At 53.1% G+C, this 13734-nt stretch overlaps 1 long non-coding RNA gene across 2 annotated transcripts; it reads left to right on the top strand.

Annotated features, from left to right (window-relative positions):
- The first annotated feature begins 10796 nt into the window (after positions 1 to 10796).
- On the top strand, positions 10797 to 11690 carry LOC142882595 (uncharacterized). 2 transcript variants are annotated; one of them, XR_012925816.1, is made up of 3 exons: positions 10797 to 11155; positions 11214 to 11375; positions 11633 to 11690. It is a non-coding gene; the product is annotated as an uncharacterized LOC142882595 (long non-coding RNA). The 2 variants fall into 2 exon arrangements; XR_012925817.1 differs by lacking the exon at positions 11633 to 11690 and having other exon boundaries at positions 10797 to 10915; positions 10954 to 11155; positions 11214 to 11597.
- The last annotated feature ends 2044 nt before the right edge of the window (positions 11691 to 13734 follow it).

Raw genomic sequence — 13734 nt, 5'->3', positions numbered from 1 at the left:
GACATCACAAAGGGACGTGACACCAAAACATTTTCCTGGGGGCAGTCCGGGTTCCCCCGGGGACACACGCAGTGCACGTGTGTTTGTCAATAAAGTTTTGGAAGGTCGTTGTCGCGGATACGTCGCTTCCTGCTCTGCTGGAGCCGCACTTGAATGAGTGAAAAACCAACGAAGAAAAAAAAAACAAAAAAAAAACATCTCCTGCTCCTCTCGCTGGCCTGCGTCTGGTTTTTGCCGCCATTTAGTTTTCTTTTTCTTTTTTTTTTTCTTTTTTTTTTTTTTTAGCTCGGAGGTCAAAGGGCAGGAAGAAAAAAAAAAAGACGACGTTCACACTAAGTGACGCGGCGGTTTGACAGGGCGCCGCTCGCCACCCGGCCGCGGCGGCTGGCTGACAGCTGACGAGATGCTTCTGGACTGGTCGCCACCTGCCGCCAGAGTCTGACAGTCACAGGACGCCGCTCCGTCCTCGTCTGCCTGACAAACTACCTCGGAGAGCCGCTTACGACTCCAACCAGCCCCCCCCCCCACTCCCACCCCCCCCTCTCAGCAGTTTTTGGGCTGACTGAGAACGAGAACGGCCCTGTGCTAAACTGTCAGCTGGAGGCGGTGCTTGTTTAGCGAAGGCTTCCCGCTGAGCACACGAGCTGACCTGTGTCTGCAGGCGGCGAGCGCTACACATGGCAAAACACCTCCTGGACTCATGATTTATGCAGCGGCGCCCTTGGGAGTCTTTGCACTTGTTTACACGGCGGCGGCGCGGAAGCGGTGGCGGCGGCGGCGGCGGCGGCGGCACAAAGTCCGTTCATGGCGGCGACGGCGAGGAAATGAGCCGCTCACTGGGAATTTGTCCCGGACGACGGAGCTTTGGGAGGGGCGGCAGGGTGGAGGCCGCTGCGCTAGCCTAGCAACTAGCTCCAGGCTAGCTGGTGTGTGTGTGTGTGTGTGTGTGTGTGTGTGTGTGTGTGTGTGTGTGTGTGTGCGTGTGTGTGCGTGTGTGGGGCCTCTACAGGGACATTGTCAGTTCTCAGGAAGCGACCCGGAACCGCGGACGCAGCGCCGCCCCCCCCTGGAGGTTTAAACTAGTACTGCAGATGCATCAGGCAACACTTTGGTTGGTTGCATTTTCTAAGCTGGTCAGCTGACCAGGACTGACCACCTTCAGAAAAGAAATTCCCTCTCAATAAGGAGGACAGACGGCAGGAAAGTGTTGAGTAAAAAGTCAGAACAAGCCTGAATGCTTTTCTTCAAGGTTGCTCAAATATAAGAAATCAAATGAAAAAGACAACAAAACGTTGCTTTTCTTGTTCAAATTCCAAAATTCAACGAACGCAACCGCAACCTCCAAACAGGACGGTGGAAGCTCTCAGTGAATGCATTGGGTTTTATTCTATTATTACCATTATGAGCGGGGAGTTTTTCAAAGGTATGTGTTAATAATTCACAGCAGCCGTCACGTCCAGGCTTTTAAAAGGGATTCCTACAGGAGTTTTCTTTGTTCCCCCGGGTCTGCATGGTGTGAGACCAGGGGAGGGGGAGGGGGGTGGGGGTGGGGGTGGGGGAGGGAGGGAGGGAGGGCTGAGCGGCGTTCCGAGGAGGAAGCGGCGGGATAATTCAACAAGCTTCCTGTTAAAACCCACTCCACTAGCTCCAGAGTTTAATTGCCGGGGGGAGGGGGGAAGGGGGGGAGGGGAGGGGTGGGGGTGGGGGTGGGCGGGGGATATGGCCAGGTAGCTGCTGTATCTGCTCGCCGCCGCCGCCGCCGCTGCTGCACAATCCCTATAATCCTCTCAGGCTGCTCTCCTGGAGGAGCAGCTCTCAATCCGGCCGCTACACCAGGAAATCTCCTCCTATCCGCTTCCCCTTTTCTTCCTGCCATCCTTTTTTTTTTCAGGCATCCTACCAGCACAAACGGCGGCTCTGCGTGTGTGCGCACGTGTGTGTGTGTGTGTGTGTGTGTGTGTGTGTGTGTGTGTGTGTGTGTGTGTGTGTGTGTGTGTGTGTGCGCCACGCCAGGAGGAGGAAGTGGAGGAACCTCGAGAAGACAACCTTTGTGCTGAATCAACGTTCCCGCCTTGGTTGGGGGCATTGAGAGGAGGTGGGGGAGGGGGGAGGGGAGGAGGGAGTCAGGTGAGGAGGGGGGGGTGGAGACGAGAGACTGGCATGTTTTCCCGCCTCTCTCCCTCGTCACGGACGAATGAACGAATGAACGAATCGATAGAGGAATAAATAAAGCAGCGATCACACATCCTCACATCCTCTCATCCTCCCCAGCCCGCCGTCAAGCCCCGCCCACTGGCGGAATGATTGACGGCTGGTAGCCGCAACGCACCAGCATGTAGCTTTATCACGGTGGAGGAGGTTTTAAAGACGGAGGAGCAGCAGAAGCAGAAGAACCAAGCTGAGTTTTAGAGGCGAAGGGGCGGAGCCAGAAACAGCGGCTGGTTACCGCAGGTGGAGAAAACGAGCGTCCCTCCCAGAAAACAACAACAACTCTGCAGATGATGTGGGGAGGGTTTGTTTGTGCCGCCGTTGTTGGGGTTGTTGGAGGAGGAAGTGGGAGAAGGTTTGAGTCGCTCCTACCTGTCGGAGCTCAGGGGGGCGAGGGGAGGACCCAGCAGCAGCAGCAGCAGCAGCAGCAGCAGCAGCAGCAGAAGTCGCCGTCAGCGAAGCTCAGAGTCGACGTCAAGGCAAACACAACCTGTCAGACAAAGAGAGGAGAGTTGTTGTTTCTTTGGGTTTTTTTTAAAGAACCTGAGTCAGCAGGTGAAACAAATTGAGTTGCGTGAAAAAAGGAGTTGAAGAACAATTAATTGAACTCGCAGATGTAAAAGATTCGACGAGGAGGCATCGTCACTTTCAAAAGAGTTTCACACGATTTTTACAAGTTGACGGTAAAAACAAGAGAGGCTGTTAGAGGACGACGACGGAGGAAGAAAACATTTTGTCGGAGTCGTGTTGGGTCGTTTAGATCTGAGGAGCACGTCGGCGCCATCTGCAGCAGCAGCAGCAGCAGCAGCAGCAGCAGCAGCAGTTGAACAGCCTAAAAAAACGCCTCGGTGGGGAGCTCGGCTCCTCCTGCCTGCTCCTTGCTGAATGGCGAGTCCCAACTGCCACCTGTGTGTCAGGTGACGCTGCCTCCAGGCAGTCGCCAGACCTTCAGGCAGCTACTTCCTGCTTGTTTGTGTTTTTTTTTGGTTGGTTTGTTTGTATTTCAGACTTTTTCTGAGGGTTGAACTGTGATACAAAATATTTTCACTTCCTACTTTTCAGCATTTGTCGGATTTCTTTCTTGTTAAAGTTCCTTGCCACACACACAGACACACACAGACACACACACACACACACAGAGGCTGAAAAGCAGCAGAAACTTTCCCAGCCGGCGCCGCTGCCAGAGATAAAGCGCCGGGGTGGAAGGTCAGTTTGCGATGGAAAACAAACTCTGCGCTTTTCGGCCTCTCCTCCAACACAATAACGGACCTTGGCAGCGTCTCACAAAATCCCCGCAAATCACAAATCTTCCGGATCCTCATTAGCAGTCGGGCCATGTGGGCGGAATCGGAGGGAGAAAAAAAAATGAAAGACTCGAACCCCCCCCCCCCCCCCCGGAAAGAAAGAAAAAAAAAAAAAAAACAGCCATCAGCCGCTCACCTGCTGCTTTTTGTTTTCCAGGGATTTTTCTTATTTTGTTTTTTTTTTATTATTATTTCTGAGTGACGGCCACTCCAGAAATAAACACCTTCTCCCAGCGCGGGAGCAGATTATCTGAAGTGTCAGTAATGAGGCGGCGGGGATGGCGGCGGTGATCCGCAGAGGTCGGCGCCGTTGGCGGCGGCGGCCGAGCAAACAAATAAAAAATAAAAATGAAAAATAAAAAAATACAGCGAGCCGGCTTCGATTTAACGGCTCTTTACATGAGCAGGTACACAAAGAGACAAGGAGAGGTCTGGGAGGGCGCACGCACACACACACACACACACACACACACACACACACACCGGAGACGGTGATACACAAAGAGCGCTGACGCGAGGAAAAAAACATCGACACTTGCGGAAAATGCAGCGCGCACAAAACGGATGCGAGGTCGTTTTCTCTTTTTTTTTGGGGAGGAGTGGGGGGGGGGGGGGGGGGGGCATTAAGGCGGCAAGCTGTGATCCGTCCAGGGCAGACATGCAAAACACAACACACACACACACACACACACACACACACAATGAACAAAAAGCTGTTTTCTCTGCTGTTGCGCTCTTTCTCGCCCCCCGGAGGAGAAGCATGTCAACGCTAACGGCCGCTGGATGGAGGGAGGCGGCTTCCTTTCACCTTGACGGCCACACAATGAACATTTTTCATTTCCAGCTTAGCTTCACTTTACTGTCTGAAGCCCCCCCCCCCCCCCAGCCCCAGCCCCAGCCCTTTGAGGTTTCTGCAGGATGATGATCTTCACACTAAATTTTGCACTCCCCCCCCCCCCCCGCCTCCTTTTTTTTCGTTTTTTTTTTTTATAAAGAAACAAGCTGCATTTCTCCAGATGGATTTTGTTTTTGTGTTTTGTGTTTTTTTTTTTTCCATTGCTCCCATTCAAAGCTCTCATTTCCATAAAGGTCTCGCTGAAACACGAGCGGGGCCAATAGTGGCGCAGCAGCAGCGGCAGCAGCAGCAGCAGCAGCGGCAGCAGCAGCAGCAAACACAAGCAATATGCTAATCACACCTGTTTCAATTAGCATCCATGAAATCCATATCCTTATTTTTTTTTTTTCACTTATTGTTTTTTGCATTTGGCCTCAGAACAGAAAAAATAATAAATGCGGCTCTTTGAAGCAGCGAGATGAAATATTTCCATCCCTCCAACCACCAACACACCAAAAATTACAAAAACAAAAAGGAGAGACAGCCTAAAAAAAAAAGAGGATAAAAGAGCAACGCGTTGCTGTGGAACCACGTGGACCACGTTGGAGTTCTGCAGCCGATGCGGCAGATGAAACTTTTTGTTGATTTTCTTGTGCAGGTTATTGTAGTAGATGAGTAGAGATCACCAAAACAAGGAAACGCCTTCAAAGGCCTTAAAATATCCACCAAACAATTGACTGACTCATCCAACGACAACCAGTGTTGCTGGTGGGAACGGGCGGTGGGGAAAACCAACCTGTGACTCCTCACTGGTGGAGCGCCTCAGTCGGGCCTCAGCTAACCGAGCGCTACGTCATTCCTGCTCCTGTTGTTCCCACTTCAGCTTCCTGCTTTTCCCGGCAGCAAACAAACATGGAAGCGCTGCGAGAGAAACCGGAGCGGCGCGGCGGCGGCGCCAAATATAACTTTCTGGCTGTGTTAAAAAAAAAAAAAAAAAAAAAAAAAAAAACAAGGGTGGGGGAGGGGGGGGGTGCGAATGAATGCACAACAAGACACTAATTGGCCGGCTGGAGGGGAAATTAGCGACGGGAAGAAGTTGAGAGTCGGTGGGAAGGAGGTCGTTGTTGCAGGAGGAGCGGCATCATTATCAGGAAAAAACACACACACACACACACACACACGCACGCACACATACACACACACACACACACACACACAACAACACATCAAGACAACTTTCATTTCTTCCCCACAATGCCAGACAGTAAACCGGCCTCTTTTCTTCTCTTACGTGGGCGTGATGTGTCGCATTCTCCCATTTTCTATTTCTCTATTTCTTTCTTTATTTTTTGTGCAGCTACGGATTAAAAATTTAGGAGATGCGGCGGCGGCGGAAGCTCAAAGTGGAGAAAAACTCGGTGTGTTTGCATCTTCTAATCCCAGATTAGAGCAGGAGACGAATAAAGGAGGCAAACATCCACGGAAAAAGAGCAACACGGGGGGGATTAGCAAACATCCAGAAAGCACACACACACACACACACACACACACACACACACACGGCTGGAACACACTGCCACATACAGGCCACTGTCTGACGCAGACGCTAGCTCAATTAGCTCGGAGAGACTGAGCATTTTAAAGGGACATTTCAGCAGGTTTAACCCGTCGACGCGGCACCGGGTTGCCAGGTTTGTCCTCCGCTTACAGCTGATGTTAAAAACAAACAAACAAGGTGTGCATTGTCCGACCAATTAGGATTAGGAAAAGGAGGTGGGGAACCCCTTCACGATGTGAAACTACCTTTATATAAACACATCCGTCAAGTGGAGATCTCCTCTCATTGGTCTCCTCCTGATGGGCCCTGGGCCCTGGGTCCAGTTAAACCCCGCCCACCCTAACAACCCTGGCACAAACAGTAGGTGTGGAGCTGCTGCTGACTGGCTCCACCTTCGTCAGGATTTACGATTATTATTTCAAGGTCCCTCCTCTTCTCCCCAAAACGCTCGCTCTCTGATTGGTGGAGGAGCCGCTGTGCTCTCCACCAGATGGCGGTGTCAGGTGGAGGCGGAGCCCCGGGACACCACGCCCTGCCAAAGGAAGCGGGTTCACCGCCGGTTCACACCTGCTGCTGCTCCTCCACAAAAACCAGCAGCACCACACAGGAGCCCATCAGCCCGGCGGTGGGCGGGGCCTCTCTCTCTCTCTCTCTCCCTCTCTCTCTCCCCCTCGGACAGCTGGCGAGCGGCGAGCAGATTCAGGTGACATCTGCGCCTCCTGCCGCGGCGCCGGCGCTCTAGCGGAGGCACTAAAAAAGTGAATTACAACGTTAACGGCGGCGCTCTGCAAGCTGTCCACCCGCATTAGCGGCCCGCTAGTCGGCACACGGCCGCTCGCAGGGGGCGCCGGCGAGCCAAGTCTTTTATTTCTGAAGGCGGGGGGCCGGGGGAGGGGGCTCTCTCTCTCTCTCTCACTCTCTCTCTCTCTCTCTCTCTCTCTCTCTCTCCCCTCCCCTCCCGTCCCATCCCCTCGCTCCATCTCTCAGGCAGCCAACCAGCCGTCGCCGCCCCCCCCCCACACTCCATTCCTGACAACATTTGTTTGATCTTGCTGCCCTCTACAGCTGAGCGAAATCAATCTGGCAGAGATGTCATGTGCGAGTGGAGATGATTGGCCGCCAGACTAACACGGATTTGAGAACACGGAGGCCGCCGCCCTCCGCCGCTGCTGCCGCCACCCCCACCCCTCCCCCCTCCTCCCTCACCCCTCTCTCACCCCGTCCTCTCTGCCTGTCGGCCGTCATACAGACGTCTCTGAGCTGTCACCCCCCCCCCCCCCCCCCGTCCGCAGACTTTCCAATAACTTCCAATCCTCCTCACTCCTCCCCCATCCCTCCCACCACCCTCACTCCCTCCTTCACCACCACCTCCATAAAAAAAAAAAACTGCAAGAATAAAAAGGCAGAGTCGATCACTCACGGCTCCCTTCACTCGTCAAGCGGCGGCTCTTGAGGGAAATAACAGCCGAAGGAGAAAAACAAAGTCAGGATCCCATCGTTTTTTACCCCCGGAGGGCGCCGAGAGAGAGAGAGAGAGAGAGAGAGAGAGAGAACTGAACGCACTTAACAGAAAACAGTAAAAAAAAAATAAAAAATGGTTTAAAGGCCGGCACTGTGGCTTGAGTCGCCACACAGCTGCAGGACCTCAGGGACCAGAAGGAGAAACTGAAGATTTGAACCCAAGCGGCTCGCTAAATCTGAGCCGACCAATCAGATCTCCCCGTTTCCTCTTCAACGTGAAGACACGACAAAGGGCAAATGAAGTGAATTCATATTTTAAAATAAAAAATATTAAAAAAAAAACAGGTCAAAATTGTTTTTGGGACCAACAAAGTGAAAAGGTTTGTGAGGGGAGCTTGGCAAGATGGACGTGACGTGGGCGATAGGAGCGTGTGTGTGTGTGTGTGTGTGTGTGTGTGTGTGTGTGTGTGTGTGTGTGTGTGTGTGTGTGTGTTTGGTGCCGACCTGCCGCTGTGATTTCTTCATTTGGCGGCGAAATGCGTCGTACTTGGAGTGTTTCACAATTAGCGTCTGATTATATCGGCCACATTAGCATATTAAAAGGAAGACGACTCCAACACTGAGATAATGACTGAGTGTTAAAAATAATTTCCCCCCACTCATTACTGGCGGCACGCACACCGAGATCGAGGAGGGAAGAAAGGGAAATGTCTGAGAACGCACAGAGCAACAAAAAAAAAAAAAAAATGATGATAATTTAAAAACTTTGCTGTGTAAATAACAACAATTACGGAGAAATTACATCAGGCTGTGCTGGTGGAAATGGAGATAATTCTAATAATAATTAAAAAAAAAAAAAAACAATCACGACTTCACACCGCGTTTCTATTGGCTTCTCAGAAAGCTTGGTCTCAAGGTGAAAGATCTGGAAAAAAAACAAACAAACCATCAGCCGTGGATTCAGCTGCACGGCTCTGACGTTTGCAAGCTCCCACATCCGTCATGCACAGATCGCACTTGAAACACTTTCACTTTTTTTTCAGCAACGGCTCAAACCAATCAGTTTGGCCGCTTAGACCGGAAACCTTTCCGAAACATTTTCCTCAGTCAATGTCCAGCAAAGGACGAGAATAAAGGCAGTTCAGCCAAGCTCCGCCCAGCGAGCTCCAGACAGACAGACAGACAGACAGACAGGCAGACAGACAGACAGACTCTTCTTCGACTGTTGAACGTGCAGATTGAGAAACGACTCAGGAAACTTTTTTTCTTTTAAGGAGTAAAATTCCATCCACCTGTCAACCACCAGGCGGCGCCCCCTGCCTCCAATAGGCAGCGCCCTATCGGTCAAATTGAGCCAACCATTAAGGAGGCTGTGCAGGTGCGTATCGTATTGTCCGTTTTTATTTTATATATTTTTTTCTAAATTTTGTTTCCGATCTGCAAGCGAGCGAGCGAGCGAGCGGAGCCGACATCCTGCCGAGGAACCGTGGTGCTGCTTGTGATCCGTTCCCCTCCGGCAGTCAGGACCGGCTGAGCGAGTCGCTTTCAAACGGAAAACACACCTCGGCGGAGGGATGTGAAGTAATCTGGGCGGGTTATCTTGCAGCGGGGGGGGGGATGTAGAACACAGCCGGGAGACAGAAGAAGGAGAGGAGGAGTAGGGGGAGGGAGGAGGAGGATGGGGGGATGGGGGGGGTGGGGGCGGCGTCTTTGTCAGTTTATGCTTGAGAAAGAGCCAAAAATCTTTCATCAGAGCAGCTGCGAGAGGAAGTGAAGGAGACTGTGAATGTCAGCGCATCCATCAGGAGGAAACTTTTTTTTTTTTTTTTCCTCCTCCTTGCTGCTGATGTTGTTGTTGATGTTGGGGGCTCTGAGGGTGAAGTGAGATTTTCTCACTTCACAACTGACACATCATTAACTCATTAACATTTATCAAACCCCCGTCACCACAGTCGTTTCCTGTGAAGGAGCTCCGTCCGTCCGTTCGTCCTGAAAATTTACGATCCGACTTTCAAGCTCACGCCCGCCACTTTTTTTTTCTCTCTTTTTTTTTTCTCTCTTTTTTTTTTTTTTTTCGTCATGTATGCGCGATGGGTTGTTTATGCCTCAGCCTCTTCCTCTCAGTGGTCTTCTTCTCTAATTAGCCGTGCGACTCGACGCGACTCGACCTCCCGTCTCCTGTTAAACGGAGGAGGATAATAATGAAATGAGCAGAGAACTTTTTTTTTTTTTTTCTCCTCCCCTCTTCCCGTCACCTCCCGGTCCTCAGCGGAGGTTTCGCCGCTGCGGCGAAACAGAAAGAAGATAAAGTAAAGACAAATAAATGAGTAATCAGGCAGCGGCGGCTGACAGCGAAGCGGCGGCGTCCAATTAACGTGAAATTGTCTCCGGAAGTCAAGAAGGTTTCAGTTCCACTCTGGCGGCTCGCCGCCCTGAGCTCCGCCCCCTCGGCCTCATTACGATCCTGCACGCTGTTTATGATGTTTACGCCAAAATAATACCCAGCCACCTTCCCTCCCCCCCACTAGCCCCGCCCCTTCCCCCCACCCCACCAACAGCTTCCTCCTCCTCCTCCTCCTCCTCCTCTTCTTCCTCTCCTTCTTCTTCTTCTTCTTCTTCTTCTTCTTTGTTTTCTCCTCACTTCTGTGCACAAACGAGGCTCATCGCTAATCGGCGTTCCTATGGCGATGATCCTGGAACAATATCATCATCAGCAGCGCCGTCGGGATTCCAATCAGGGAGAGGGCGGAGGAGGTGGTGGGGGGGGGGGGGTTAAAGGTCGCCGTGGGAAGATAAACAATGAGCTATTCCGGTCGTGGCGCTGCTCGGCTTCATTAGGACGAGCCGCCGCCGCCGCCGCCGCCGTTCACGTCGCCGCCTCGGCCTCCCACCGATCGGCGCCGCCGGCGGGAATCTCTGATCTCTGTCGACTCGGTGAGCTTCGCCCTCCTCATCCTCCTCATCCTCCTCATCCTCCTCATCCTCCTCATCCTCCTCATCCTCCTCGCCAATTATGCCCCCTGCTGTCAAAAGCCATCAAAACATTAATTTCTTTTCTCTTCTCTTCTTTTCTCTTCTCTTCTCTTCTCTTCTTTCCTTTCCTTCCTCACAGGCGGTTTCTGACGTTTTGCCGCCAAAAGGCCCTGAACCCAGCGCTCATCTCCATGGCGATGACGCCGTGTGCGTATGAGAGTGAAAACAACGGCGCTCGCCGTGATCTCATCACGCCGCTTCATTTCTCCGGGGCGGAGACGCACAGACGATCCAGCGGTGGTGAAGATGAGGAAGAGGAGGATTTCTGCCTCACTGAACTCTGGTAGGGCGACGCGGCGGCGCAGTGGCGAGAAATACATGAAGAATCAGGCAGCAAGAAGGTCGTGGGTTCGGCTCTGGGCCCGTGGCCTTTCTGTGTGGTAGCATGCATGTTCTCCAGTGTCTCCATATGTCTGCTGGGTTCTCCAGTGTCTGTTGGGTTCTCCAGGTTCTCCACATGTCTGCTGGGTTCTCCAGTGTCTGCTGGGTTCTCCAGGTTCTCCCTATGTCTGCTGGGTTCTCTAGATTCTCCATGTGTCTGCTGGGTTCTCCAGGTTCTCCAGTGTCTGCTGGGTTCTCTAGATTCTCCATGTGTCTGCTGGGTTCTCCAGGTTCTCCAGTGTCTGCTGGGTTCTCCAGGTTCTCCCTGTGTCTGCTGGGTTCTCTAGATTCTCCATATGTCTGCTGGGTTCTCCATGTGTCTGCTGGGTTCTCCAGTGTCTGCTGGGTTCTCCAGGTTCTCCCTGTGTCTGCTGGGTTCTCTAGATTCTCCATATGTCTGCTGGGTTCTCCATGTGTCTGCTGGGTTCTCCAGGTTCTCCAGTGTCTGCTGGGTTCTCTAGATTCTCCATGTGTCTGCTGGGTTCTCCAGGTTCTCCAGTGTCTGCTGGGTTCTCCAGGTTCTCCCTGTGTCTGCTGGGTTCTCTAGATTCTCCATATGTCTGCTGGGTTCTCCAGTGTCTGCTGGGTTCTCCAGGTTCTCCCTGTGTCTGCTGGGTTCTCTAGATTCTCCATATGTCTGCTGGGTTCTCCAGGTTCTCGAGTGTCTGCTGGGTTCTCCATGTTCTCCATGTGTCTGCTGGGTTCTCCAGGTTCTCGAGTGTCTGCTGGGTTCTCCATGTTCTCGAGTGTCTGCTGGGTTCTCCATGTTCTCCATGTGTCTGCTGGGTTCTCCATGTTCTCCCTGTGTCTGCTGGGTTCTCCAGGTTCTCGAGTGTCTGCTGGGTTCTCCAGTGTCTGCTGGGTTCTCCATGTTCTCCATGTGTCTGCTGGGTTCTCCAGGTTCCTCCGACACTCCAAAGGATGGATGGATGGATGGATGAACTCGTTGGGAGCAGAAGGAACCAGAGTCTGTGAGTTGAGCTCTGACCAGCAGCTCCTGCTGGTGGGCGGCCGATGCAGTTGTTTTTAGTGGAGGGAGCCGGACTGAAAACAGGTTTCCCACTATTTGACCTTTGACCTCTCTGGATGGACTCCACGTCTTCAAACTCGGTGAAACAGAAACTTTGAACGTTGGTCCGACTCGCAGTTAAAAACCCGTCGACGAGCCCCGGCGATAAAATACGTCGCTGGAGAGGATCCATTTCCATCAACATCACCCTCGCACACACACACACACACACACACACACACACACACACGCACACACACACACCCTCTGTCGGTGTTCCTCATCAGAAAGGCAGGGGGCGGCGGTGGTGGGGTCACAGAAGACGGACTGTTTATTATTGTCTCCGGCCCACTTGGCTCTGACAGTAACAGAATGAGATGGCGAGGGAGAGGAGGGGGAGGGGGAGGGAGAGGAGGGGGGGAGGTGGGGGTGCCATTAATCACAGCGGCGTTGGCGGGAGGGTGTTTTTTTCCCCCCTGTCTAGTCGAAACAAGTCCAGCACAGACGGCACACACACTCACGCACACACACTCACACACACACTCACACACACACACTCACACACACACACACACACACACACACTCAATTAGCATTAGTTAGCATTAGCATTGCTAACTAAACTGAACAACGATGGTGTAAAAACGAAAAAAAACTGAATTTTTCTCCAACAGGAAGTGAAGTTGCTACAACTTGTGTGTGTGTGTGTGTGTGTGTGTGTGTGTGTGTGTGTGCTGTTGCGGCGCTGGAAAAAGTGGCCGGTTCTCAGACGTGACTGGCAGCTCCAGTCTGTCAGCCGTCAGGACGCCGCGGCGCCGTGACGCCTCCTGATTGGCAGCACAACAGCCGCCTCCCACCTCCCCCTCGCCAGCCCCCCCTTCACCTACTCCCCCCCACCCTCCCCCACCGCCGCTATCAGTGACACCCAGATGTGCCGCGGCAGCTGTCGCCGCCGTTACTCCCCTCCCCCCCCCCCCCCGCCCCCCCCCCACGTCTCGCTGCCGCCGCCACCGTCTACGTAGATTCAGCCTTGAATACTCAAGCAAAGGCCACAGGGGGCGCCACCGAGCGGCAGAGGAGGACGCTGGGCCCAGCGTGGCGAGCAAGAGGTGAAAGGTCGCGACTGCAGGGAGGCCCAGGTGGAGGCTGCAGGTGACAGGATGGTTTGGACAGGCGACTGCGGCGGCAAGATGACAGGCGGCGCCGTGGGCTCCGCCCCCAGCCCCCCCCTGACATCACATGTCTAACAAGGCAGCCGAGACCGTTTCCCGATTCGCCGCCGCACCTTCAGGGCGAAGACGTTTTGGTGGTGTGACATTGCAAACCGTGATGCAAAAATTGCATCGTGCCAGTGTGTGTGTGCGTGTGTGTGTGTGTGTGTGTGTGTGTGTGTTGTGCGCAACTTTTCCCGCCTCCCCGCCTGTTTGTCCGAGTCTGTCGCCGTCGCCGCTGACAGCTGATCAGGTGACGCGCGGCGCCTCCAGCTCCTTCCTCCCTCAGACTTGTTTGTTTATTTATTTTGTCCTATTTTTTTTTTTAATCTCCACCACTGCCCCCCCCCCCAGTCTCCCCCTCCTCTCGCCCACTCCTCCCATCCCCCGCCTCCTCGCCGCTCTGGCTCGGTCCCAAGCAACAGATTGCCGCTGTCGCCTGAGTTGCGGCTCACAGATGGAGCGGCGTCGCTTCCCGAGGAGCCTGACAGGATCAATCCAGGAGCTCATTCGCTCGCAGTCAATTAAGCCGTGTTAGTTTTGACAGCAGCCACGGGCGAAGTAGCAGCCGCCGCCGTCTGGGAGGGGAAATATTGCGGCGGGAAGGAAGGAAGGAAGGAAGGAAGGAAAAAAAACAAAAACAAAAACAACAAAAAAAAAACAAAACAGCAGTAAAGTGACGGCTAAAAAAGGAAAAAAAACTGGATGAGGTTTAGCCACGGATGGAGGTGGGG

This window comes from Nelusetta ayraudi, unplaced genomic scaffold (assembly GCF_046127955.1).
Source record: "Nelusetta ayraudi isolate G7.1 ecotype Tasmania unplaced genomic scaffold, CSIRO-AGI_Nayr_v1 ptg000349l, whole genome shotgun sequence".
NCBI lineage: Eukaryota > Metazoa > Chordata > Actinopteri > Tetraodontiformes > Monacanthidae > Nelusetta > Nelusetta ayraudi.
Note: the sequence above shows the minus strand (reverse complement) of the source record. Positions and strands in the feature narration are given on the sequence as shown.